The sequence below is a fragment of the Morone saxatilis genome, unplaced genomic scaffold, assembly GCF_004916995.1.
Source record: "Morone saxatilis isolate NCDOM2014 unplaced genomic scaffold, NCSU_SB_2.0 Contig3, whole genome shotgun sequence".
NCBI classification, from domain to species: Eukaryota; Metazoa; Chordata; class Actinopteri; family Moronidae; genus Morone; species Morone saxatilis.
This window is the reverse complement of record NW_023339873.1, coordinates 10,939,473-10,949,718: the sequence shown is the minus strand read 5'-3', so window position 1 is coordinate 10,949,718 and position 10,246 is coordinate 10,939,473.

The window sequence follows — 10,246 nt, the reverse complement described above, 5'->3', positions numbered from 1 at the left end:
GATGGAAATCTCCACAACAGCTGCCAAATAGTGCTTGAGGTCCGATTGTGTTTTCAACTGCTGTTTCCAAGTACAAAAATGAAAACTTTTGAAGGGAAAAGTTTGTCAATTCTTACCAGCTTCGTGTCATTACAATATGGATAGTATATGTAAATGAACAAGTTGCACCCAGAGCTCCCTGCTCATTTGCTGGTAACAATCTGCCAGATGATGCAAAACTCTAGGGCTGTAGTTAGAACGGGTTCAAATTACAGATTGTACTTCTGCATTTTTTGTATGGCTGCCTCCACAGAGCTCTGGGTGCATGGAGGGAAGTCAAATATTAATTTGCATATACTACCCACATTGTAATGATGAAAATAGGCAATATACGAGTCAACAACAACTGAAAAAACTCTGATGAATCATGTGATATGATTGAAAGCTGGTGTGACAATCTCAAAATCAATAAATCTAAAGATTGTCAAAAAAATCAGCAAAATTGTTCAATCATCTACCCAACAATTTTGTTCGTGCAGAGCCTCACAGGGTTGCTATTTAATCCTTCCTACTACGCTCTGATTGGTTTCTCCAATTGGTGGAAACAGCTGTCGTTGGGAACAACATGATCTAAGAATAGGAAGACAGCTCATTGCATAATATGGATTTTTGTCCATTTTCATGGCTTCAGATCTAAGCTTAAGGTTAGGACACCTCCGATATCATTGCTCACATTCACTTGTTTTTACACCCCCAACATGTGAATATATTCATTAGTTTTAGATCTATATGATGTCCTGAAAAATTGGAAATTTCAACCTCTCCGGGGCACTTGATGAAATCAGGGGATCAAAGCTGTTTAAATCCACCCCCTTGAGAGAATTTACCTCTAAATCAATATGCCACATAGTTCCTATTCCACAATGAAAGCAGGTAATGCAAGTTTGAGCTTGTGCGTGGCAGGTTGTGTTACAATCAATACTCATTTATGTGTTATCATTGGGGGATTGTGCACCTGCAATACTACACAGTGATTATAGTCAACCAAGCCATCTACTACCCCCAGGTTCCCCTTTGTTCTCTCAAGCAATCTTCTTCCATCACAACAAGCTGTCAATTTCTCTCTCCCATTACCCCTCTTTCTTTCTCTCTCCTGGAAAAGCAAACAAGCTCTTGTTGAGCAGCCCCGCTCATTAGCCCCATTGGCTGGACAGCTTTCTCATAAAACAAGCTGGTGTTATGGCAACTCACACTTCACTGGCTGGTGTAAAAATAGGGGAATTGTTGTAGTAAAGGTTAAAGAATTTACACCAGGTAAATCTCAAAGAAAGCTAAAAAATATTATTTGTTGTCAGACTGAAGTTGATAAATAAGAATAAACTATTGGGCTGATTTATGTGAAAAAAATATTTGATTCATTTATTGAAGGATGGTAGAAATACACATCTTCCCTCACATCACATACCCTTCATTACACCAGCTGCCAATGAAATACAAGTTCAGTTATTGCAATTCTTTGTGAAGAAAGGACATATTGTGCTGTCTCACGCAGTCATCCAGCCACCAAACCATGTACGCACACATGAATAAACCAACCCCCCCCCCATGTTTTTGCATTCACTGCTGTGGCTGCAACAGGAAATGAAGGAAGCCGTATCATCCAGTAATAACACCATGTTGACGATGAAGCTCTGACCATGGATTTAGGGAGAGATGGAAACATAATGATTCAGAGAACAGAACATTCTCACAACCTGATCAATACACACCAATGTACTGTATCAACAACCAGAATAGAAAACAATCCTACTCTGTTTGTAGCCCACACATGCATGCACTGCTCATGTCAATCTTTACTCTCTTTTCCAATAAGAGATAAAACGTGTGTGCTCGCTCTATATGTGAAAACAGGTTTACCGTGTCAAAAGGACAAGTGAATTGTAGTTTAAACTCTCTGGATTAAGCAGGAGTTGATTCATCTCTCAACCTACAGCCAGAAGTAAAGATCTCCTTAAAGTAGATTTAATGCCACTGGGCAATAAAGGATCATATGGGTTTACGTTTCCGCCCCACTTTACTGATAAAAAAATCGGATTTGGGGTTGTCAAGTTACATTATCATTGCATGGCAACACATGAATTTCCAACAAACTCCTTGGCCCAAAATGTAAGATTCATCAATTTCCTCGAGCACACCTGCCTATAGGTAACTGAAAACAACTCAAAGTTCAAAAGCATGCAACACTGCCACCGTATGGACTGAAATATGTATTACAACAAGATAACATAGAGACAAGGGAGTCAAATCAATGTGATCACGCAGAATAAATCAAACATGGATTTAATGTTCCACATATGGGATTTTATCTTTACAATGTTATTTTGTTACTGTATAATTTGGGTAGTGTTGTATGTTTATATTCAGAGTAACTGGAGTCTGTTCTTTGTTGTCAAAGTATTATAGCACTGAACTATAAAAAGTTTACTTCATCGGGGTAGATTTTATTTTATTTTATAGTTTCTGCATTTTCATTGTTTCCATTTAGCTTTTTAAGCTATTTGTAACAATGTTATTAATATGCTGCAGTAACTTTACAAGCTTTAAATCAATGTGAAACCATATTAGTCAGGATGGATGTTAACTTTAAGTTGACGCAATGATAAAGAAGTCAATAATGAAAACGACGCTAGCTATTAGTTTAAATTTAACATTGCCCTCCTTCATGTTCAGTGAACTTCTTGTTATCTATGTCCACACAACAAATCCAGCTTTTTGGTACCTTCACCAACAGCTGCAACAAAAAAAATCTGAATTGAGTGAATTGGTTATTTAGCAAGTAATTTGCAAAGCACAGCAGGCCGGGACACATTAGCTAGATTTTACAGTAACTTTAGCTTAGCTATGTGGTTAAGTCTTGCATACTAGCTGGTGTGATGTTTCAGATCCAACTTCATGATTCTTCAAATTTTCCTTTTTTTATTTGTGTGTGTTTCCTTTAATATCAACATGTACTATGCAAATGGTCCCCTACTCTTTTCCCTTTTTCTATCATTCAGTAAACTATGTATTCAAAACTGTACAGTTAGTCAACTGCAAGAAGTTTGTGTAAAACTTGATTTGGATGAATTTTGAACAGATTATTTCCTGTTTAGGGAACTTTTTATACAATTCTCTGTCTCTATTGTGTATTTTATATAATTTTTAACAAGCATACATAGTAAAGTAGTAGTAGTAACAAATTCAGTGTTTCCTTCTCCATGACACTTGGCCATTGTTCTAATAGACAATTTACTTTTCTTCACAAAATTGAACAAAATACTGAGATATCAGCCTACTGCATATATTATTTAAGCTTTCCAGCACCCTTTAAAATAAAGAAGGCCTCACAACCCCTCATGAAGCTTTGGTGACCCCTAGCAGGAGTCCTTACCCCCGGGTGGGAACCGTTGAACGATACATTTGTGACCTTAGCACTCTTCGTAGAGTATTGTATAGCTAGCAAACCTAAGTACATTAAGAAGCCACTGATGATACTGAGAGCAACAACTACGGTAGTAAAGTAGCTAAACTAAGGCTTTCTCCGATGAATAATGGGGAAGGCAATACAATTCAATGCAGTCAACACAACTCTGCTCCAATGAGTGTGGAATTTTGGATTTTACATGTGTAGTACCTATTAAAAAGACTCACACCTCATAGGAATAAGCTGCAATTTTGCTATTTCAAACTCGCTGAACATTCACATTTTTTCCTCTGGTACGTTGCTGAGAAATCCACCTTCATTCTGGTAGATTTAGAATCACAATAAGTGTTATTACACTGCTTTAAATGAATACTGATGATTAGGGTGCTAACATAGCACTCCAGGACCCCGATGGCATAGCATGAACCCTCACCTCTGCAGCCAGAGCGCTGACCTCCTCTTTTCGAGATACAACACTGCCCTCCTGTGGCGCTCACCAACTATTACAACCGGTAAAAGACATATCCCTTGCTCAGGCTGGAGGATACAGCGGGTACCAGAAAGTGCAGCCACGGCAGCAGTAAGTTGGACGTTGACAGCAAACACAATCGGGTTTTTCCCCAGTTATGAACTTTATATTTTTAACAAGGCATGAGTTGTGCAATGCAGGCTGCAGCCACTGCGGAAGTAGGATGACACCTTGTTGTGGCTCGGTCACATGGTGGTTGGATGGACAGTCGTGAAAGCCACATCAGTGTGTACAGACGTGTTTAACCGCTGTCAGTGTGTGACCACAGATCACCGCCGACCTGCTGACACAGGGGATTCCCGTCTCAGTATGCCTCACAAGAGCAAAAAAGAAAAGGTAAAATGGACTTTTTTACATTTTATATTAAATGTTAGAATAATATCATTCATGTTGGTCTTTAATCTTGTTTTACTGATTCTTCACTTTTTAGGAATCCTCCAAATCTGGAAAATCTAAAAGATCTGGAGGTAAAAATGGGCCTGCAGACGACCAAGATGTAAGTATTTTTGAACTTAACTCTTTGTAGAGAGGAGTTAAATTGGTATCTTCATAAAAATAAAACACATAAATATGCATTACTAGTATGTAGAAAATATAAAGTGGCACAGAGTGTGACTGGTATGATTATTGTAAAGATCCCCTAGGATACTACAACAAACACCATACATGCATATTTGTTCTAGTATGAATGTTATATAGAGAATCATACTGGAGCACAATTAAGTTTATTTTGGATTTCTTTTGTTTGTTTTTCATGTTAATTGGTGTCATAATGAACAAACAGCCATAATGAAGGGGTTCAGTGGAAACCTTTGGAAGCCAGTGTTTAGATTTTGCTCAAAGGCTTCACTGTAATATTAATAATATTATATTATTATAATATACATTCCCTGGAGTTTACTTTTGCACATGCTTCCCATGGCCAGTTGTGGACAAGTTCCCTAAAAACTCCCTCTATTTGTTTAAAGTTAAATTACCTTTTGTCCTCATAAAAATGAAGAGTTGCTCATGTGACATCCCAGCATGATCTTATGACTTTATTTTCTCTGAATTTATCTATCGCTAGTTCTCGCCCATCCTGACTTGTTTGGCCTCTGAGCATAATACGAGGCATTGTAGCAGCTATTTTTGTCCTTAACATTTCTGATGTGCATCAGTGATGCTGAGTATAGTACATTGAGATTGGAAAAGACCTGATTGATTGACTGCTGGACCTGCTGTTTGTTCCCATTGACAGCTTTATCAGCTCCATCTGTGCTAAATTATTCTGTCCACTGAGGTCCATCCCGAACTCTGTCAACAGATGCAGTACAGTGCACCGCTCCTGTGATCAGGTTGCCTCGCAGAGAATCACCTGATCTGATTCGGAAAGGAACTTGACCCTTAACCACAACACCCTCACCCCTTCTCCTCTCCTTTCGTCTCCTCTCCTTTCGTCTCCTCTCGTCTCGTCTCCTCCACTCTCCTCTCCTCTGCTCTCCTCTCCTCTCCTCTCCTCTCCTCTCCTCAGACTCCACAGTGACACTTGATTAAAGTGATTCCTGTGCCATTTACTCCAGGGCAGGAACTACCTTGCTCCAGTAACGGGAGCCCTTCCTCTGCGACTCTTGTTTCTGCAGGTCTCCAATAAGAAAGTGCCTCCCGCAACTCAGCTGATGAGGGTGAAGCAGCCAGGGTCACATTCGGCCATGAAGAGAGAGAAGAGGTTCAGCACTTCCTCTTTCCCCCTCAGTGCTAACAGAGAGCTACACAAACTACTTGCACTGGCAGGTATGCCTCCCTCGATATACAGTATCTCTATTAGGACCGATCACTCTTTTCTTCAGCTCCTCTGTACTTATATACACAGATAATATTTTATGCTTTTTCTGGAAAATGCTAGATGACCTTTATCAAGGATTGCATGTTTGGCCTATATGGATAAAGGAAATCATATTAACAATTCATAGCCTTGTTGGATCCTCATAACCGCCTTTTTAACCTTGAGGTCTTTGCTCGCTACATAATTTATAGCTAAGCAGACTGCCCATCAGCTTTATCTGTGATGCAAATGATGTGCAATCAGCTGCATCTCCAGCTGTACCTGAAAGAAACAGATATAACCCCCGGAGGGCTCGCTCATGTAAGGTAACTCTGACTCAGACTGCATGAATCGGAGACCAGGAGACAGTGGTGGATTGTGGGCAATCCAATAATAACTCAAACAAAACAGAAACTGTAAACTCGGACATATGTTAGATCATCAGCCACCTTAAGAGTCCTTTAAGAACTTCAGTCTATAGTGCACTTTAGCACAAGGCTGACCGAGCAGTCTGAATAACTGTGATGGGAAATTTGGACTTGTTATTTTAGTTATCATCAAACTAGCCATCACAACTTATAGAGAGGTAGCTGATCCAACTGTCAGTGTTTTAATTTACTGCATTGATTAGTCTGTATTAATATCACACTGATGCCGATTCTGAGACGAGACAGTGAGGTTGAGGTTTGAACATTTACATCAATCTTTCATGGCTTCTTCGTTTACACACAGCATTACAGGCAGGATCTGGCCTAAGTGGTTTCCTGTAAACTATACCGAGCTATGCTTTGTTCTCATACCTGGATGAGCCGGGTGACACAGCGGAAGAACAATAGAGGTGCACAGTCCAGAGGATTTGCAAGTTTGAGGGAGACACGGCCACAGTTGGCGACGTGTGTGACGATGAATCAAAAAGAATGATGAATAATAAGTTGGTGTCTTGGCAGTGAATTTCTGTGAGCTTTAAGAGGAAGACTTGAGGGGAAAAAAGAATGGGAGGACTGAGAAAATCATCTCCCTGACCCTTCAGTCGCTGGTAGTGACCTAAAGAAACATGCATGAACAGGCAGGGCCTTGAATATCAACACAAATTACACTCCTGACAGTTCAAGGACTGCTCTGTGATTTTAGGCTCTACAGTCAAGATAACTACTTGTGACTGTACTAGTGACTGTAGTTGTGGTATGCACTGTAGTATTTGTATCTGTCTAATATATTATTTTAATTAAAAGAGTAGACACTCATGTTTCAGACATGTAAACATATGTGTACTAGAACTATTTTAATAATTGATTAATTGGTTAAAATATTACCCAAGATGTTGTTTTTTTCTTTCTTTCTCTATCCTAAATTGAATATCTTTGGGGATTTGGACTTAAAGACATTTGAACTTTTAACACTTACAAAGACACTTACAAACAAAACATCAGACTAATCACTAATATAAATCATCATTAGTTTCAACAATTTGATTAACAACTCACCATAAAAATATTGAAATCAGACATTATCAGTTAGCATCTCTACTAGTGAAATCTTTATTTTGTTTTGATTTATTTAAACAGGTCTCAGTTCAACATTTGTGACACTAAGAGCAAACTGATCATTATGTTTGAAAAAACAAGAAATAGGATTAATTTCTCCTTACTTGATGACACACGGCCTGATTTGTTGCAGATTTTATTTGTAGAACTTGGTAGAGGAATTTCTTTCATTTCAATGTAATTTTTATATTTTATGTTGTTTTCTAACAAATGTTGCTTCCTCTCTTCACCACGGTATACACGCTGTCTCATATGTCAATATGTGCTCGATATTTGTGTGTTCATGACACCAATAAACAACTGCTGCTACTGTAGTTAATGAAAATAGAACTGCATAAGAAATATCGGAAAATATCATTGGAGACCAGAATCAGGACACAGACTGTACAAGAGAAGTCAGAAAGATATTTGTAAAAGGATTTTTGTTTGCAGCTACAAGAGCTATCCATTTTTACACATACTCTCCAACATGGTCATTCAGTCCACAGGCTTCTCTTGCATTCTCTCTGTGTGGTGTGCGTGTGTGTGTGTGTGTGTGTGTCGTTGAGACGAAGAGGGAGACGACGAGAAGAAGAGGAAATGTAGGACTATAAATGTCTGCGTTACAGCATCAAATGAAATGGCACAAATACACATTTTATCTCCCTTTTTATACCAGGTGACCACAGTTGACAGATTCTTGCTTGCTGCTGTGAACCAAATTTGGTCAACGGGGCAACAATGCATGTTTGATGAAGAAGGGTAAACAGTACGTTGTTCCAAGTGTTAGTGAAACATTTAGTGATGAGCTTGTGTTACAGATAACTGTTGCACAAACGGCCCCAACCTGTGCTGCCACCTTCTGGCTGAAAATTGGAATTCTGTTGTCATACTGTAAAAGTCAGCTGTTATAGAGTAAAATGTTGAGAATTTTGAATGTATTTTGATATAATGTCTGTCCTTTTTATTTGAGTTAAGCTGTTGCCATAACAATAAGGCTGCCTGTATTATTCTGTGAAAAGACAAATGTGTTAGTCTACCTCTCAACACTTTGTGGCATCCTTGCCCGGCCTGTGGCACTCAGCTGCGAGATTAGATGTCCTAACATGTTGCATACATATTGTTTCATGTTGAAAAAGGGCTGGTCAGCAACATTGCTCCAAGAGGAGTAAATAATGCATTAGTGCATTGTTTGGGGACTATTTTCAACCGCAGATTAATATACATTTGTGTGTTAATGAGTATTTACAGCATCAGGGTGGTGTGTATGTGGACTCAAAATAAACTACAAAGAGGTAATAAAGGTGCAATAGTCTTTATAATTGTGTTGCACAGAGGAATAGGCCATATCAGGCCACACAAACAATACTTGTTAGTAAGATCATGTCAGTTTTGGTCTTTTGTCATTGGGTTTGTTGACAATAATAAAAATACAGAATATTACTTTTGTCTAGTTCTTGGGTATGCCTGTACCCGTGCACACTCCTACCCCAGCCTGTCTAACCAGTAGGAAGTAAGTGGCAGCTTTCAGAAAATACCGCCGCCCGTTGTCATGGCTGTGGAATGTAATGGCACCTCTCAGAGAGGCTTTGGCCCCTCAGTGAGAGAATGCCAAGAGAGAGAACTGCTTACTGATACACTTGGCCTTCCTCTCCTCTCTTCCTTGTTCTTTCTCCTTGTTGCACCGTCCAAATATACTTCTGTGTTTTGTGGAAATAACCTCAACAGCCCAAGTTATTACTACGCCTACTAAGGCAAAAAGTACCTGTGAAGAAATTTTTTTTACTTCCCAGAATATTTCAGATATATCATTGGGTCGTGCGTCTTTAATATATATGCAGTTTTGTCTTATAATGATATGCATTTCAACAACATGTTCAGACCTCAAACTTTTACTAGGATTTGGTGCTTAGCAGGACCCTCATTGGTGGGCTAATTAGTAATAAGTTAGATCATTGTCTCACATTGTCATTGTTGTTGGAAGACAGCACAGTCCCATTGTTATTAAATGGCTGTGAAATGACTGTGAAGGTGGTGTGGAGCCCCACTGTTATGAAAAACCATGGTTGGCCTTGTGGGTGCGAATGTGGTTTCACTTCGTGTCTTCTGATAAATCACATGAGCTACTTCATTATGCAAAGATGAAATGCAGATTATGCGTTTGCCGCCTTGGAGCTGGACTTATTTTGGTCCACAGATTCTTGAAATAATCATTCACCAAAGGGTTAGTCTGCAACCTCTATATCATTGAACGTGTCATATATGACAAAGTGTATGATATTGATGGTTAAGTCATGAGATAAACTTTCAGACAGGCAGCTAAATGCTGCTTGGAGCTGCAGCAGTTTCCTGCGCTGTATCGTTTAATTTTCTGTACTCTTGCTTTCGTTTCCTGTTTACAGCTAATTTTGTTAAGCACATGTACGCCACTCAGAGTAACATAATGCAGCAAATTCTTCCATTGACCCGAATAATGTGTGAGTCATATAGATTATGTAAAGCCACCTTCATCCTTTTTTTTTTTTTCATTGGAGTACCAAGTGTGTACAGTACATCTATGTATGTCTTTTTAGACTGGATCTAATAATTTTTTCGATTCCCTATTATATATTTTTTGGATTCATGACACTACACCACAAATTTACATGGTCTTTCATCTTGTGTGAGGAATAATAATAATAACGCCGCAGCTTTTTATTTTATTTTACAGAATTTATTTGTTTTTGTTTTTTTTGCTGAGAGCTCCAAACTTTAAGTCCCCTACAGCCCTGTCCTCAGCCGCTCATGTGTTTTTTATTTTCATCCTTGAATCCAAAGATTTGAGGGGCCCCTTCTGACCCTCTCTGACACCTCCCTTTGATAAAGAACCAAGCGGAGATGACAGGAGGAAACAATGAAAGACTTTGAAAATTCAGCCAGGGCCTCTCTCTCCCTCTCCCTCTCTCAATCTC